Source organism: Rhipicephalus sanguineus, chromosome 11 (assembly GCF_013339695.2).
Source record: "Rhipicephalus sanguineus isolate Rsan-2018 chromosome 11, BIME_Rsan_1.4, whole genome shotgun sequence".
NCBI lineage: Eukaryota > Metazoa > Arthropoda > Arachnida > Ixodida > Ixodidae > Rhipicephalus > Rhipicephalus sanguineus.
The window spans coordinates 84,238,179-84,257,737 of NC_051186.1; positions in this window are offsets into that span (position 1 = coordinate 84,238,179).

A 19,559-nucleotide genomic window follows, 5' to 3' on the forward strand; every position below is an offset into this window, starting at 1 on the left:
GGTGCTGTAGTCAAGATTTATGATGTAGAACACGGCCTGTGACACAAACGGAAGCCTTAATTTTTATCATTTGATATCCATGAGTGGCTGGGTGAAAGGTGACGTTCAGGCTCCCCGCCGAAACAATGAGCGCTTTTTATCACGCGGCTTCTGATAAGTACCCTAACTCTTCCGGAAAGCCGGAAGTTCACGTACCTGTTAGCGCGTAAAACGTGCTCTAGTCCTAAGACCATAAATTACGTGCCCTTTTCTTCTGGTTTATTTACTTGAGCCACGTGAAGTGGTGATGAAAGGGAGGAACTCTTCGTAGAGCAAGCGTCTCCAAAATCAACCCGACGTTTTACGACGTTCTCGATACCTTTTCTTCCTTATTTTTTTTATATTCGGCTTCACCGATACGAGTAGAGCCGCTGAGTGGCCTCAGTGTGTTCAAAGCCGAGAAATGACGTTAGTGCTGCTCGATAGAATCTAGACCTTTATAGGCGCCCAGGGACGCCCGTATTTGTGCTGCATCGCAAGTTTTATAATCCCGTTGGTTTTTTTTTCTTGAATGTGTATGATGTGTCAGGCGCTGGCAGGCAGGCTCGATCATGCGTTAAATCTTCTTCGAGTCGAGCTGGTGTAATGAAAATCGGACTAAATGCTGTAGATAAGCTACGCGGTATCACAGCGACAGAAACCATGATCATATATAAATAAGCATTTCCATGTCTATATATAACTTCAGAAAATGCTTACTTCAGGCGCAATAACCACCGTCTCATAATAAGACGAAAAAAAAGTCATTGAACAGGGAATATCGCTGGAGCCAAAGTTTACACAAGTGTATTTGTCTTGTCTTGTCTTGAACTCTTGTCTTCGTTGTAAGTGTTGGGGCTTAACGTCACAAAACAACGATATGACTGTGCGACACGCAGTAATGGAGGGCTCCGGAAATTGAGACCAACTGGGTTTCTTTAACGTGCACCTAAATCTAAGTGCACACGCATCTAGCATTTTCTAACTTGTCTTCGCCAGGCACCAACTTCAATGTCAAGGGTTTTGTGCTTTAACTAAAAATATATGTGGGGTTTAACGTCCCAAAACCACGATATAATTATGAGAGACGCCGTAGTGGAGGGCTCCGGAAATTTCGACCACCTGGGGTTCTTTAACGTGCACCTAAATCTAAGTACACGGGCCTCAAACATTTTCGCCTCCATCGAAAATGCAGCCGCCGCGGCCGGGATTCGATCCCGCGACCTTCGGGTCAGCAGTCGAGCGCCATAACCACTAGACCACCGTGGCGGGGCAAGAGAAGTACTCTTGTCGAAACGTTGGCTCCAGTGACGTTTCACGTTCAAAGACTTTTTTCATAATTTCAAGCCTCCACCTCTAGTCTCACCTCGCAGTAAGGCATACCGTGACTTTTGAAGGATTTAGGCCGCTATTTTCTACCGATGGCTCTTCGATGCGAATGCCGTTTCCTGCTTTTGGCGCTTGGCTGGTGGTCAGCGCTACCGTCCGTCCTCGTTATCAACGAGATGAGCTGGTCTTCAGCGGTGGAGGATAAGACTATTATAAAATCGAGCGTGCCGCAGCGCTACGGAATACCGACCATTGTTTAATTCTTACCACCCGCGCTCCCTTACTGCACGTCCAAATACAGATGTTACCGACGTGTTTGCATTTTATCTGCCCGGAAATGAGTACGTTGAAGCCGGGCAAGCCTAAACCGTCAACTGAGCAGGGCAAAGCAGTAGCGACCGAGTTAACCAATGGTTGTTTCTTTCTAGTGGCAAGAACTGCGGCATATCTCTGGTGTTGCCAGCCATTACGATGTGTTTATTTTTTAAATGCGAATTCAGTCAAAAGAACTGCTTCAGTGTCCCTACCATTTGGTTTATATAGTATTCAGTTATTATTAAGCGGAGGGTTTACAAACTTGAAGGGAGAGACCGGAGGGGAAAATTTCTATAAAACTGACAACATTTGGAGACCAACATAAAATTTTACATTGGCCAATTAACTCCTGAGGAAATTCGCAATGACACTAGAGCAAGGCAAAGATACAAATTGATTTTCTACCGATGCAGTCCCGAGTAAAATTACAAGTTTTACTTCGCTTCCATCTAATTCACCTTAGGTCATCAAGGTGCGGTCTTAAATTGAATGTGTCGCTCGGAAGTCAATTAAATAGTGGAAAAATTATGGTAAGGGTGTCACTCACTTGTAAGGGTGTCACTCCATGTATAATTTGGCACACCATATGATAGATCATGTCTCGCACCAATCCAGTCTGTATAGACGACCCCAAAAGTGGACATCTATGAGAAGAAAACAAATGCTTGGGAAGAGACTGGTTCATATACTATACTGAAAAAGTGAAACAGAGTCTTCCTTGTGCATTTTTTATACTCGGTGATTGAGCTTGTGGCTTTTGAGAAGATTTAGCGAAGAGTAGGGAACAAATATCACACTGAACAAAGCAGCGGCAGGTCAATGCGACACTCGCATGAATCGCAAGCACCGCTTGTAGACCCTCGCGTTACATTTTTGTATTGTTATTGCTCATCTAGTTTTGTTTTTGTTCGATCCCATTCAGTCTGAGCTCACTTTGTCCATTTTCTCTCTTTATGCGACAAGCAACGCAAAGACGATCGCAGAAAACGTGTTCAAACAGAATGCTTCGAGAGACCGCGTTTTATTATGTGTCAGAGATGCGGGAGCCTTTATGATAGCAACTAGACTCGATCACTCGACTGAAACCACTTAGAATAGTCGTAGCCAACGTGCTCCTGACCAAAAGGAAAACGAAAAAGAACAGATGAAAATCATCAGTGGTGAACCCCGCGGGTTTTCTATCTCTAGGAAGTACTGCAACCGAAATACGTAGCAAGGGTACCACTGTCGTAAACAAAAGAATGGGCGGTGTTCTCGAACTGCACGATCAGGAGAGATGAAAATATTGTAAAGACACAGAGAAATAGACACAACGCCTGTTGACTAGGCCAGCTGTTCTATTCTGCTCGCTTCGTCGTTCTCTTTCTTCGCCCAGCCGATCTCGCGCCCGTGCCCGAGCGCGCCGCTGTCTTCTTTACACTCGGCCACGCTGCGAAATTACATGGCGAGCTGCAGAAATGGTTTCGGGTGGACGACATTGGCTGTGCAGCGCTGGTAGTCGCAGGCCCACAGACCCTAGACGCCGAAGTGAAAACGTCTCTGGCGGGCGGTACTGGCTGTGCCTGGGTGGTCGTTCCTTTGCACGCCACGACGTGTCTTTCAGAAATGCCGAAGAGTCAGACGGTCGACTTTGGCTGCCTCGTTGTGGCCGCAGGTCTCGGCCACGCTGCGATTCGGTTTTTGAGATCTGCCAGAAGGGTATCTGGAGGGCGAGACTGGCTGCATTGCGGAGGCTTGTCTCGGCCACGAAGCGATTTTTTGTCGGCCGCTGCCAACCAGACATCCGGCAGCCGACTTCGGCTGTGTCGTGGAGTACGCTGCGGACGCAGCACGCTCGAAGAAGGTTGACCCTTCTTCGGTATAGAAGATGGTACGTCAACGGGCTCTCTAATGAGCGACAGGGCAAGTTTCTTGCGCTTGTCCCCGGGAAACTTGTCGCTCAGCGTGAGTTGATCGGGTGCGCATTCGGTCACCGAATGCCCTTGAAGTAGCAGGAGCGGCTCCAGTGGCTCTGGAAGCACAGTGATGTGTGCCATGGGCTCTTCCGGTACCTTCGCGAAAGGCGGGTCATACACGACAGGTATTGGTACCTGCGCAAGGGTGGTCATTGTCTCTGGTAACGTCGCGGAACTCGAGATCCTTCGTGGGCAACTCCGTGCGCGGCCATCCGACCGATGAGCGTCAGGTCCCCCGTAGACACAGACCACCTTGTGGTGACCCGTACGGCATTCATGTTGTACACTGGCGGTCAGAATGAACTGCCCGTCGTCGTCTGCAGAATCGCACGCCAGGCGGCCGGAAGGGCCGATGCGGGCTCCATCTTCCTGCGGCGCATCGATAACCTCGGCCATACCCCAGCTTGCAGATCCCGACAAAACAGGCAAAACCTCGATAAATGTGTCCTCGGCAGTCATGACTTTCTTGCGCGAAGCACTCGCGACACACTCGGCCACTGACTGCCGTGAAGTCGGTAGATGTGCCTGCGGCGGTCACTGAGGATGCTCTCGCTGCTGGACATCTGTGGCTGGAATTTGGAGCCGAGAAAGTGTTGGGAGTGAAACAGCGGAGCTTTACTCGGCCGCCATCTATAATGAACTGAACTTCACCAGACAAGAGGTAGTCAGCTCCCAAAACCATGTCAGCGTGCAAGTCCTCGAAGACGGGAACGGCGGAAAGAAAACTTGCTCCCGGCTTCGGTTTGTATCTGCAAATCCAGCGCACCGACTGGCAATGCGCTCCCGCCGAGGCCGCGCAGCGGTGCCTCGGACCATGGCTGGAGGGCGACTGGAGCGTGGCGTTGATGCAGTGCAGTACGTGAAGCTCCCGTTTGGACAACAGCAGTAAGCTCACCGATTCCGTCGACGCGGACCTGTACCGTTGGAAGCGGCTGTGTTCGGTATTGGGTGGCGCGACGTAGTGCATGTGGTGGTGGTGCCAGATCGTCGCAGTTTTCATGGGAAATCTGTCCGAAAACAGCGATGAGCCTTGCACTCCATTGCAGCCCGGAGTGCTGCTTGACGCCTTCATATTTATGCCATGCCTCGGCACCACCACGAAGGTGTTCTATAGCCATCAGCCATTTTTGGTTGTCGTGCCAGGCATGGCGAGAGCCAAAAAGAATTGATGGCCTCAATCCACAGGGCAGCGTCATCCTGGAGGCCTCGGAACTCCGGCACTGCCCAAACAGCCGTTGATGAAGCGGTAGATGAGAATACGGAGTTGGTCGATGCCAGGACGTCGAGCTGCTTCGACAGTTGCGTGAGGGCATGCAAGACCTCCGCAACTCCGTCGGGTGAGGCGCCTGATGGGCAGGGAATCACGTCCGCGGAGTATGCGGCAGTCGCAGTACTCACGCCGGCGAGATCCACGGCCAAGTGAGCTTGAACGGCGTCTCTTGGCGGCTCAGATGTTGGTAGAGTCTTCGCTACTCGATCCACGCCTTTGGAAGCGTGAACTACTTTCCCAGAACACAGCGCGTGCTCCAAGAGGTCGTGAACCGGTAGCGAGGCGTCTGTAAACTGACGTAAAGCCGCCGAGAAGGCATGGACGCCGTCCCCAGACGGTGCTTTCAGCGCCGGCAGGTTGACAGGTAATGGGAAGGCATGGACGCCGTCCGGGAACTGCGCTTGTTGCGGCGGCAGGTAGATAGGTTCCATGACGGAGGAAGCGCGGACGGCTTTCCTTGGATGGCCGGTCCGGAACGCCGAAGACGCACGAGCACAAGTGATGTCTGGCTTAAGACTTCGTTTTTGACGACTGCGCCATTGTAAAGGAAAGACACAGAGAAATAGACACAACGCCTGTTGACTAGGCCGGCTGTTCTATTCTGCTCGCTTCGTCGTTCTCTTTCTTTGCCCAGCCGATCCGGCGCCCGTGCCCGAGCGCGCCGCTGTCTTCTTTATAATATTAAAAAAATTCCCCCGCCAAATTGGGAAGGGGCGAATCATGAAGGTAAGGGTGTTTCAGCTCCACTAACGTGAATTATGGGGGAGGGCAAAGCATGTAGTGTGCGCCGGGGTTTCCCACAGCAGTATCGCTGCTAATGGGCAACGAGAGTTGGAAGAAAGAAAAAGAAGAAAAAGAAGAAGGGCCTAACCGAGGTAATTGTTTTGAGAGCGATTTCTTTGATGACGCACTAGGGTACCAAGGCTGAAACCGGGCATGGGTGCTACAGCTCCACTAACGTCGTCGGAAAACTGCGTCGGAATGCAGGTTACCCTAAGGCGCTTCTTCTTCCCTACATGCCCAGTTACAGTTCCCCACGGCGTATAGGGAAGGGACTTTTAGCTCCGCTAACGTCGTCGACTATTTGTTGGGCTCTTTTATTCTTCAGTTTTAGTGGACCGGTGGCGAGCAAGGCACCATCACTTTGAGGATATGTTTCAAGAAGTGGTGTTTCAAACGGATGACTTTACAGTAAAGTTCCACGTTTGTGTTTCTGGTTTTAGAAAAGAACCTTGAGCGCCTTGGTAAATTTCGTCGGGGATTCTGACACCGCTGCTAAGGCAACCATAATGTTTTAGGCAGTATCGACAAACCTTTAACTCAAAATATGCATAGTATGGACCGGTGGCGATTAGTGGAATTTACCCAATTTTTTGTGGCGCATAACCGTTTATGATGGACCGTGACGACGACATGACACGCCGACAAGCCGTGACCCTAAGGTGCTTCGCCCCTAAAACGGCAAAAAACAGCCGTTTACGGGCCTGTGAGGAACAGCAGGCAGAAAATACGAATAGTTGAGAAAAGAGAAAGAGCTGGCGGAATACTAGAAGGATGGGATCAGAAAACTGCGGCGACGCATAAAGACTCTACGCAGCGAGGACATTCAGAAGGAACGTGCGCTGAACACGAAATAGTCGAAGATAAATTTTTTCATAAAATGTAGGTAGCGATAAAATGAAATAGTTGAAGGCACAACTTTCAGTTTAAGTGAGAATCATTACACTAGAGGTAAGAAACCACAAATATTGTCCCCTGTGCTTTCATTGGCTTAACTATCAGTCCGTTTCATTAGCTGTGTATAATACACAAAACGAGCCCCTCGGATAATTCCCCTACTTTCCTACTTTCATAGCGAGGGCTTCCGTCCGTCAGATTTAATGCCTTAGGCAGCATGCGAGGGTTCATTGGTCAGCCACCACCTCGTGCGAAGATCACGTGCTCCTTGAAGCCATCTGGCAAAAAAGAGTTCTCCACACTCGCCGCTTGGGCTACGAGTGGCGCTGGCTAATACTTTGAGGTATTAAGCACACATAAATAGCGCGCAAAGGAGTAGACGAGGAAGCGCCCTCTGTTGTAGCCCAAATGGCACAGCATCGGACGCGTAATTCGAAGGTTGTGGGTTCGGGTCCCTCCGACGGCAAGGGTGATTTTTCGTCCACTTTAGTTCTTTTCAATTTAAGGGATAATCATAACACTACAGCTAAGAAACCACTAATGATATACCCTATGCCTTCCATGGCTTGACTGTCTGTCGGTTTCATTAGCAGTGTATCACACAGAAGACGAGCCTCTCGTACAATTCCCATTCTTTCGAACGTGAAGAAGAGTACTCCAAGAACATACAAGGAAAACAAAGAGATGAAAAAAATCACACCATCTCCGCTAAAGGGGACCATGAGGCGATGCGAAGCAGCGTTTCGGCATGTCGAGCCCGCGTTTCAGAGGGGAAGTGGAGAGGGAGAAAGTGGGAGAGGGTGAAGGGCAGAGGGAAGGGAAAATGGGAAGTGGGAGAGGAGGTTGTGGAGAGTGTTCGCGCTTGCGCAGTAGGGGTGGTCACGCCGCACACCACCACCGCATTGAACTCCGCCATAAGATGCTCCGCATCTAAAAATCATCGGTTGGAGAAGAGCTTCAGTAGAGTAGAGTGGAGTAGACCCTTGAAGCTGTGGCTCATACCCACAATGGGAGATTGGAATGAGTTGGTTTTAAAGGCAAATTTGAAATGGAAGTTCAAACTTTGTTTAATTAATACAGAAGTATAAATGAATTAGAATTAGGATTCTAAAAATAATAATAATAATAATAATAATAATAATAATAATAATATAGAATAGAATTGAGGCAATAAAACGGAGAATTTGGAAAAATCAAATAAAATAGAAATAAAAATTTAGAAAAGTAGATTTTATTACTTCAATCTTTTGAACCTTTAAGAAACTCCTGCTTTGCATCAACAATCTTCCCGTCACTGTGGCCAAGAGAAAAACCCCGAAAGACTGTGCATTTTGTACATTTAATCCTAATCTAAGCAGATGGAAAACGACGCGAGCTTTAGTACAAAAGAGCAGTGGCGATATCACGAAGAAAATCAGAGGGCATGTAGCCTCTAGTAAAGATCGAAAAGGAAAGAACATTCTGACGTGAAATGCTAGGAAAGGAGCGACAGGTGCCAGTGATAAAAGTGTAGTGACGTCCTTTCCGTGCGGGAAATGACGTCATTCAATTCTTGTCGGATTGCAGGAAAAAATAAAAATTTCTTAGAAAAAAATTTGAGGTGACGCTAATTCTTGACTTCATTGTGTAGTAGTGGCACCGCACGTCAGCGTTCGTACGCCCTTGTGTATTCATTGGGTTCACTTTGCGTTTCGTCGCACTGCCGAAGCGGATCTCGGAGGTCACGTATAAATAGCGCATGGTTGAGATCTACTCCACCAGGTGGCGTGACGCAGCTGCTCACAGACAAACCGTGAGTTCTTTGAATGAGCTCGTTCAATCAAGTTTAATTTATTAGCCTGACTGGTAATTGGCACTTATATCATGTAAACTTATGCTCCCCTATTACACATATCTAAGAAAACTATTACGTTTAACCTGAAGCACTGATTTCTTACCAGTTTTATTTCTTAGCACATTTTCTCTTCAATAGCTGTCGTCTCCGAATACGGTTACACACACGGTGATATCGGCCGTCGATCGGTGATTGCTCGGTCGTCGCCACGGAGATATGGACAAATGTGGCATCAAAAAAAATTAGAGGGGCGAAACATGTAGGGAAAGTGTGTTTCAGCTCCACTAACGTGACACCTGTGGAGGGGCGAAGCATGCAATGTGCGCTGGTGTTTCGCACCGAAAAATCTCTGCTAATAGGCAATGAGAGACAGAAGAAAGATTATAGACACAGAGACCCGCAGTCCGCTTTACTTAACGTGCACGCTGCGAATCTTTATTCTTCAACTACGCACAAGAGAATTCTCCCAGCTGCACTACATTGCAAGTCAAGATCCTGTGCCTATACATACAGGGTTGCCGGTGAACGGTTGTGCAGAGCAAGCGGTCAGCTTTTTCAAGAAACTCACTAGCAGACGCTGCCTGCGTTGGTGTTGTCTCCTCACGGGAGAGGGCGCGTTCTCGTTCCTCGCGAGCTGGTACTTGAGCGTTCATCGCAGAAAGAGCGCTTCCATAGTTAACGCGCGCCGTTCGCTCTCTCTCGCCGCTGAGGCGGTGGCGCCCTCTCTTGCGCTTAAGCAAATGGACAGGGCACGACGATGGAAGCAAGCAAATCGGTCACGACGATGCACGCGGCGACAGCACACGACGATGCACAGCCGACAAGTCGAGATCTTTTGGTGATTCGCGCCTAAAACAATGTAATGGTTCGACAAAGCGACAAGCGGCCCTAGTGCTCTAGAATGATGGTTGTCATTTCACAAGCCACGATAAAGGTGATGGAGGTGAGGACGACCATTATAACCAGTTGTGCACACAGCTTATTTCTTTTAACCTCGAATTTCTGGTGCGCTAGAACCAAACCGCGCAAAGGTAAACACTTGCTCTTAAACCACCGGCCACTACAACCTAAAGCGATGCTCTAGAGAAGGGAGCTTCAACGGCGACGGCGGGGTGCGGGCGTAAGGAGCTTCGCTCATAAAAAAGGCACGAACATAAATACACCAACAGAGCACCTCCTGACTAACGCGGTCTTTTTGGCCCTTCATAGCCAGTCGGCTCAATATACTCTGAGCAACTAAGCATTGTCACTACAGTCGGCGTAAAGACGGCAGAAATAACATTTAACCAGGAGCTTTTCGTTGAGGAGCTTCATGGTTATGTTCATTTGTAATCAGGAGGCTATAGCGACTTTGCCCACCAATGCAACCAAATTAAGGAGCTACTTCATTTCCACAGGACACACGCAAGAAGAAGCGTCTCTCCTTCTTACAGAGGCATACACATTAGTGTCTCCATGAAATCGCTTGCGTACAAGCGAGTTCAAAACCACTTCGGAGTAGCGGAAAATTAAGATAAAAAAAACGAGTGCCTCGATTCATTCCAGTACATATAAGTCGTGAGTCTCTAGTTCCAGGCCTAATTTGTAGACGACTGCTGGGTAAAATAGGCGTCCACATTATGCCGTTTCCTGAATGGGCTTTCGCTATGCTATGGCGTCATCTTATGTTCCGGAAGGCCATGGAAGGAACAAAGAAAAAGCGCGCGCGTGATGCTGTATCACACACAGAGCGGGCCTTCTATGGGACGACAAGCGAGTCTGTGTTATGCGAAGAATCTTTGGTTTCTTCTCGTGTTCCTGCCGGCTTAGTGACTTCCGGTGCGAGGTTTATTTGCCCCCAGCATCCGTTCTGTATGGCGGCTTTGGCGCGTCCGGTAGTGAAGAGCGCTTCTAGCGCCATTCGTAGATTCCCGAATGTGGTGCCGTGCGAACGAAGCGCTGCCAAAAAAGAACTACCTCCACCGCATTCATTCGCGTGCAAAGAGAGAGAGAGAGATACGAAGAGGAAAGGCAGGGAGGTTAACCAAGCTTTGGCTCGGTTGGCTACCCTGCACTTGGGGTGGGGAAAGGGGAAATAATAGAAAAGAAAGGGTAAAGAAGAAAGAAGAAGAGTAAGAAAGGGATGGATGAACTACACAACACGAACTCGCGCTGTTAGTTCACAGGCGCTCGTGAAGTCCGGTGGTCCTCAAGAAGCACAAGAGGGCTTTCGTGGCCTCGCGCATATGCGAGACCGTAGGCCAAGGTTCCAAGATCTTCTTTTCTGTCAGCAGTCTTGAGTCCAGGTGACGGAGCTTGACTTCCATACTACGTCGTTGAGCTTGGTATGATGGGCAGTGGCATAGAATGTGTTCAAGCGTCTCCTCGCAGGCGCAAATGTTGCATGCCGCACTGCTGGCCATTCCAATGAGACACGAATACGCATTCGTAAATGCCACGCCCAACCACATGCGGCACAGTAAAGTTGCATCGCGTCTTGAGAGCCCTGGTGGCAAACGAAGTTGCAAATTTGGGTCAATCGAAAAGCAGAGTTTGGACTATGGCTTCGTTTTCTGTTCAAGAAAGCAACCGAAAGTGAAGCGTCAAAAGAAAAAAAATGTACGTAGCCGTACGTAGCCGTGCGTAGCCGCCACACCAAGCCCAACCCCAACGTACAGACTTCTGCGCTAAAGACTCGCACCTTTGCGGGACTCTGATGCGCCCGGAACTACGAGCGCCTTTACCCTTTATTAATACTACATAAATTGAGCTGAGGCCATTAACGGTTGCGCTGCACGAAACTTAGGCATCTTTAATGTGCTGGAAAGAAAGTGTTTACAACTGAGCATTGAACGAAGACAAATTATTCGCTTCGCTACCTGTAATACGTGTCCACTTCAGATTGTTTTCCTACGCATGAGATATTAAGATGAAGTATAAAAAATATACACGTTTTGAAACTGCGGGTCTCATTAAAAGAATAACGGACACGCCTCTATAATACAAACAGTACTCTACGCAGTCGTGAATGAATAATTTATGGTGGTACGTAGACCCTGGGACGCGTGGCCGCTTTTGATGATCCTCTTTGCCGGCTTGCGGTTTCGGTAACCCGCATTAGGGGTGTCCATGGGAATGCGCGTGTGGTCTACGCTTTACAAAATTATAAGTTGCACTCAGTGTTTGGAGACGACAGTCTTTTACCACGGCAGTCCTGTAGGGGAGAGAGTCCTCATTAGTATTTAATAAACGACGCTCTCAACGTTGACATCAGAACTAGAAATCACCGTCTTACTAGAACTTTCCGGACTTCTGTTTCAAGTTCTGTTAATGAGGTAAGTATTCATACGTGAGCGGAAGGCTGCTGAAAACACCACCGTCTAGAAATGGTCGTGACTATAACGAGGCGCCTCGGTAGCAGTCCTCTCATAAAAGACTTGCGAGTCTTCACTGAGACCTAGCTCCTCGACACCGATTTAAAGCGTACTTTACTGCACGCTCAAATGCCAGAATTGCATCGCAGAAAGATTTCGCAGCGTTTTACCCAACATTAAAGCGGCGATGTAGGTGAGATGGGTGCGGTCTTTCGAAAATAACAAAATTAAAGTTTGTGCCATGTTTCACGATAGCTTCCTTTAGCCGATGTAGCAAAAAGTTTGAATCAATCATCAATCAATCAATCAATCAATCAATCAATCAATCAATCAATCAATCAATCAATCAATCAATCAATCAATCAATTAATTAATTAATAATCAATAAGTCAGTCAGTCAATCAATCAATCAATCAATGATTGTTTATTGTTCGAGGAGGAGGAATAAATTTTATTCGAAAGAGAAAGTCGACAGCAGGATCGTTCAAGGGGGGTGGCGTCCTCAGTCCAGGATGCCATGGGCCTGAGTTGACATCTTGGCCCTGTTTACCAGGGAAAATTAAAATACAGGATAGAGGAACCATTATAGGTCCGGAAGTAACACCTGGCAAGGGGACATTCCAACAACAAGTAACATGATCTTGATTCGCGTTTTTTCTTAACACGGCCACATAAACTATGCACACACTTAAGTTGCGCTCAAGATTTCATCGCAATTGCCTCCACCCCCACAGTGCTATCTGAAGCGCGAAAGCGCATGCGTGGCTAAAGGGTGACGTAGGCCACAGTGTGTTGATCGGTTGCGACAACAGAGTACACATTTCGCAGCAATGCCTTTTCTGATTTGATAATGCCTTTCTTTGAGTATTTGTGTATGCAAATCAAATAAATGAATAACCTGTGGCCAGGGCTAGGGTCTATCCGCGTTATCAAAGGAATCAACCGGCCCTGATTCACGGATAATGATATAAAACAAGGCTGAAAGAATCGCTACTAAATACTGGCCCGGCATCGAAGGGGCAAGCCGTGAAGGCTGCATCAATTTACGAACTGTAAAAAAAAAAGAGTACATGTTACTCTTTTCAGTGAGTCCTGACCTGGCACGTATATGACTCCTTCTAAAGAGACACGTTCACTCTCTTTTAGACATAGGTCGGAAAAAAAGTTGGCGCTCACTCAGACTCACCCATGAAATATATTTTGCTCTGAGGGTTCACTCGGACTCTGCCTTACCAAAAATTTTCCTCAAGCGGACTGAATCGGACTCAGACTCCCAAACTTTTCTCAACCGGACACACTAGGCCTCAAACTCACCAACATATTGCTCAGCCGGACTCACTCAGGCACACTCAGACTCATTACTTGACCTGAGTCTAAATGAGCCTGAGTGAGTCGGCTCATGAGTCCGTTAGCGTAAAAGTAACTTTTTCGATAATGGTGTCAATGCCCTTTAACGTCAATGTCGCACATAATCGGTGCTCTACAATACGCCTTTTGATCTTGTACCTTTAAATACGAACTGTCAGTTTTATGAAATACGCGACTCAAACGAGTTACTTTCATCAAGAACATTCCATGCAAGTGTTTACGGTGGAAGGTCATGGCACCCCCCCCCCCCAACTCACGCCTCTGATGAACAAATATTGAGGTAGCGCATGAACGCTAGTGCGTTGAGATATGTGTGAATAGACTCAAGTATAGGGTAAACCAATATAAGGCTAATAGTAATTCATAAATGTGAATTAAATGTGAAGCTCACTCAGACTCACTGAAGAAATATATTTTGCTCTTAGGCCTCACTGGCACTCAGACTCACCAATGTTTTCCTCAACCGGACTCACTCGGACTCAAACTCACCTAAATTTCCTCAGACGGTTTCACTCGGACACAAACACACCAAAATATTACTTACCCGGACTTACTAAGACTCAGACTCACGGCCCCATGTGAGTCTGCGTGAGCTGACTCATGAATGAGTTTGCCGACCTGTGCTTTTGGGTACTGCCACTCTCGGAAGAGAGTGTAGTAATAGATGCAAATCTGAACAACCAATGTGAGTGGCGATGAGAGCATACGTATCAACGGCAACTGCAATTTCTTGAAGTGAAAGTACTGAAATAACTGACGCTATTAAAAAATCGCGACGTTTGCGAACGAAATCTCCAACAGCCCAAAAAAGAAACAAGCCAAGTAGCTTGGTCCAGCTTCAAGAATACCATCATTGTGCTGCTCGTAGAAGTTCAAGATTTGCCTTTTAACGAATGCCACGTCAACTGTTAAGGCTACTCGCTTCGTATCTGCAAACTGTCGACAAAAATTGCCAAACACAAACTTTCTTGTGGCATAGCAAAACAAAATCACTGACGCGATACTAGTCACCCGTCTCGCTCTCGGGCGGTCAGTAATTTCACTAATTGCTAATTTTGTCGATGATTAGACATGATGCGAGGCAACGTGAACGTGCTAGTGTGCACGAGATCTCGACCGTGACTAAGAAGAAAAATAAAACGACCTGTTCTTCGGTAATCAGCTGTTTTCCTCGGAGGAAGAATCATGCCGACAAATTAACGCAGTCAGGCCTCTCCATTCATTATTTATGCAAGGCAATTTGCAAAAATTACCATGAAAAAAATATTCAAGCTGCGAAATTCCTTTCGCTGCACCATTAGGCGTGATCTAATCCCGGTGTACGTAGATGTCATTTTCTATTTTAATGTGTAAAACCACGCTTGTTTTGTTTGCATTATTGAATTAATAGAGTTTATTTTACTTATATATTTCTATGCGATTTCCTGTTAGAAGCGCTTAATTAGTATACATGCGTAGCGGATATAGCGAACTAGAAAGTGACGTGTAAACACTTCCTCAGTTTTACAAATAACGTGAGATTGATCTTTAATGTACCTCACATGCGGCATTACCTTTTCACGCAAAATTCATTGTAAGTGGATTGGTCACGGTCACAACCGTAAACAGACAAAGAAACTGATACAAGATATACGAGCGTACGAAAATAGAAACATAATCAGTTGATGCACAATTACTACATGAGGCACTCAATTACTATAACAGGCTCCGAAGAGTAATAGAACACTACAGCCTGATGTGAACAGCTAGTAGCAGCTCTGCATTTAGCATTCTTAGAACAAAAAGACCAACAACACACCTGGAAATGTGAAAGAAGAAACGATTCTGGCTTCTATGCAGTGGAAGAAGTTTTCAGGCAAATTTGTACAATAATAATTATTCAGGTTTACGCCCCAAAATACCGATGTGATTAGGAAAGACGTCGTACTGGAAATTTCGGCCATGTGAGATTCTCTAACGCACCCAAAATGTGAGCCTACGGGCCTCTAGCATTTCGATGAAGGCGAAATGCTAGATGGCCGTTAAGTTAAAGAACAATACGAGTCTATCAGCGCACTTCATGCCCTTCAAGCACTACTGTATCGTAAAGAAAACACCTGTAATCATTTCTTTAAAGTTTGTTTTGCGATACCCGGCTGCGATATTTTCATTATACAAAGCCTCCATGGTTCTCACACAGAGAGCGGCACCTACTCGTAAAAAATCAATAATTTTAAATAATAAGGTCTCGTGTTCCTTACGGAAAATAACCTGCCTGTTTGTAATAGTCGAGAGTAATTGCAAGTTAAACTCATATTCTGCAAAAAAGTTTATCCAACAAACTTGCACCACAGTAACTGCTGAAATAGAAGACATGACTTTTGTCGCTGTTATTAATTCGGCTTCGCGGACAATTCATGCCCTACGACCCTGGCTAAACCGGGACAGCTTACAGCTCGCCACTATAAATCGAGAACCAATGTCCTAAAAAAAGTTACAGCATATCCACGGGGTGAATGATGACGAGTGGGGCGAAGCTCCGGAGGGCATCATCGGTAAACCAAAAATACGAGTAATTCGCCCCACTAAAGTAAACACGTAAGAAATGTTCAACATCAAACTTTTATCGTTGGTTTCCGTGGTCCCTTCATTATCACTGCTGGACCTCGTCCAGCAGCCTTATCCATCCGACGACTCCGAGTGCGCACCAAGAGCGAGTGCCTTTTATGCTCGCAGGCGTCTAATGGCAGGTGGCATATATGACACCATTCATATTTTCATAACATCACATCTTTTCATCATATTTCATCATACTACAAGTATAGTTTTATAACATCTCGCATCTCGCATCAGCTGCTCAACAGTCACCTGTGAAGCACCGGCGTTGGCCATTTCTCCTGATGTAGGGCTTGGCTGGAGAAGTTCCAGAGGGATGGCCTCGGGACTAAGGCCTCGCAGACGGCGACTATAGCGGTGGACAGGAGTATCCACTGCAGGAACGAGTTGCGGGATCGGACTAGCAGAAACGCTTCGTGAAGGGGTGGTGAGCATCAGGCGTTGAAGTCCGAAGAACCGAAGACACGAGCGTCGTATTCCTCAGAGAAATCGTGGTTGCTGCTCGAGCTTCCCACTTCGTCGTCCTCAGTTATCTAGCCGGCCTTGAGCCGTGTTTTCATCATATACAAGTACCGCATTCTAGCGGACACTCCACGAACTAAACGAGATGTGGCTACTGCATACATCGGGGACGCACGACCCACGGCTTAAGGAGCCTCGCCCCTAAAATAGAAACAAAACGCTTAGGACCGTATTCACAACGGAAACTTAACTTGTTCCTGAAGTGACCGATCGGCGCTTAACGCGTTTCACCGACCAATCTTGCACTTAAGGTAAACATAAATTGGTTCTTGAATATTGAAAAGCAAGGTACAGCTCCTAGCAACTTTAAGGGCGACTTTCGCTGTTTTCTCGTCAAACAAAATGGCCGACTGCTATGACAGTTTCGCCGACTTCGCCAATTTTGCTGGCCATTGTGGAAGAAATTACACAGCATGAAGAATGTTGTTACGCGTCCCCGTTACGCCCAGTTCTCAGGGATCGGCAGCATCCCATAGAGGCGTGTAACAACGCGGAATTCCTGTCGTGGTACCGCTTTTCAAAAAGGGTGGTTCTACGCCTGTTGGAAATGCTGCCGCTCGGCCCAAAGGACAACGAATACGGTTAGTGGAGAAAGTGCGCTTCAAGGCACCCTAAACCCTGCCACTCCGTTCCGCCACTGCATGCCGATGACATGCGTTTTTCGACAGGCGTGCGTCTTTCAAATCCTTCGTTAGACAGTTTCTTAGGGCGTCCGCAGCAGCATTGCGGGCGCAGGCTCTCATTAGAAATTGGTGGCAGTACGCGTCCTGCTGCGGGCTCCCAACCAAATCGACTGGCAGCCTGCGTAAGCAGAAATGCGGCGGACGCCCAAAGAAACTGTGTAACGAAGCAATAGAAAGAAGCTCACTTGTCGATAATCTTTTATTAGATGCAGAGCAGCTTTTTCTCAGGGCTGTGTCCGTCCTTCCAAGTGCGACCATCCGCTCGGGAATCACGTGTGCTGGAACGCGCTAGCGCTTTCGGGTCTGTGTAAGGGGCTGGGTAAGACGTTCTGGCCGCTACCCCTTACACTCTCAGAAACCATGTGTGCTGGCACGCGCTAGCGCGTTCGGACCTGAGTAAGGGGCTGGGTTAGAAGGTGTGGCCTCTCCCCCTTACACTCTCTCAGCAATCATGTGACGGCGTCGGGGAACGAGATTCTGCAGACGCGCGATGAACCAACGCGTTGTCAGAACGCGCTGGCACGCACTAGCGCGTTCGGGCCTATGTAAGGGGATTGGTAACGCGATCTGGCCTCTCCCCCTTACACTCTCTCAGTAATCACGTGATGGCGAACAGCAACAGCAACTACACTGAAATCATGGTGTGCTCCACTTGCAAGGGCGCGTTAACATCGGGCAAGGTGCCCGTGATGAACGGAACTAAGTCGATCCATGCGCTGCTTCGCACCCCCACATGGTTCCCTTTAGTGAGAGATGGTGTAATTTTAAATGCGGAGCATTTCTTAGTCGCACCTGCGGCGTCGGCCGCCGTCCACACCCCCACTGCGCATGCTCGGCTCGTCTCGTGCCGGCAGCGAGCCTCTCCTCTCGCTCCTTGCTTCACAGAATGATAAGGTGCGTTATCCATGACTATAACAATGCCAGGTTGTAGTAGTGGAAGCAGCTTCTGGGAGAATCACTTTTCGTAGTGCTCCCCGTTCATTTACTCGTGGTAGTCGCCTGAGCTCTTTTTACCTTGGAAGACTTCCGCTGCGCCTTCAACGAAACCATGCTCTCTACCGCAGTGCGTGACAATCAGTCTACCTCCTTTGCCACTGGGGTTTCGAAGACCAGTCGACAAACCAGATCGACGGGCTTCGTACGTAGACTGGACAATGCCGTCTATCCACACCCGAGTACGCATATGACAAGCGTTGACCCACGTTTCGTCGGTGAAAAAAATTGCCCTACCCCGGCATCGCAGCTCCGCTATTTGGCGCAGGTACCGGCGGCGACTCTGGACAATGTGCGTCCCTTCTATGAGAAGGGCGTTTTGAGAGCGTTTCTTCCACCTGAAGCCAAGCTTTCTCAGCATCCTCTGCATCGTCCTCGTGGACACGGTCCACAGCGTCTCGTCTTCTTTGAAACACTGCACAACTTTGGCGATAGTTGGAATTTTGTCTTTCTCAATAAAGCCATGCACCACTCTTCGCAAGACGCTGAGGTCAAAATCGTCCAGCTTTTTTTTTCGATCACGCCCTTTCCCACAAGAACGCTTCTTCGGCGGTACGGTAGGACTTGGCGGCGTTTTCCATCTCCCTTTACAGCGTTCGCTGGCTCACCTGGGTCAGTTTCGCGGTCCTCTTGATAAGTGCATCCACACTTGCACTGTCCCCGCACTCGACGCGAAGCCCTTCAAAAACATTTAAAGCTATCTGCTTTGCCAGCTTGAGAAAACCACGCAAATTCGAAGGATGGCTCGCTGGGCGCACAGCTTGAGAGGCATCTTGCATGGGCACAATGAACTCGGGCGACGCCATGACTCCGAAAGGCGGCGCATCACCACCTCACAACAAGCCTCCGCAGAGATGTGTCCATGCGGGCGTTCTCTTTTAATTCCACTAATGATAGAAACACTTTGCACGCTTTGAAAAAGTGAATCCTAACAATATTTTCAATGTATGTAGGTGTAGCTTGCGAAATAGAACTGGATTGCTAAACTATTTCAGGGACTATTTCCTCTGCCCCTACAGCCTTGATTGGAAGAGAGAGCTCTACCTAACAGAGTATAGTGCCCACTTTGTCGTCTAGGCTAGGTTGTCCCCCAAGTCGTCTATACCGTAATGTGAGACTGTTACTTGGCTTACTGTGTGATCCCACATGACATAAATATCATGACATAAAGCATGACATAAATAGCATGACAAAAACCAAACGCTCAGAAAAGGAGTGTTCGAATACCGAATGTTGATCGGCGATTGACTATAGATGGCGCGCACGTTCGCGACAACGCACTACAAGCGGCTACGGCGAGAGCCTACAATATATATGCTGGCCTAGGCATTGTCAGTAAACTTTTTTTGTCCATTAATCATTCACCGGCTTAGACATTAATCGTTATGTTATGGCAGCACAAGTATAGATCGAATGAAAGATTCCTCGGACGATATATGTTCTTGAGACTCGAGAAGGAGGTTGAAACTATAGACAGCTTTACATTCGGCACATGGGGACCACCGTCTTGGGCTGTTAAAAGAATGGTTGCTTAGTTTCGCAAGTCGTGACGTAAAAAAACTCACAGGGTCCCCTATGCATTCGCCTCAGACGACTCGATGGTCAAAGCCATCTAGATTTTTTTCTTCTCAATTGATGTATTGATCA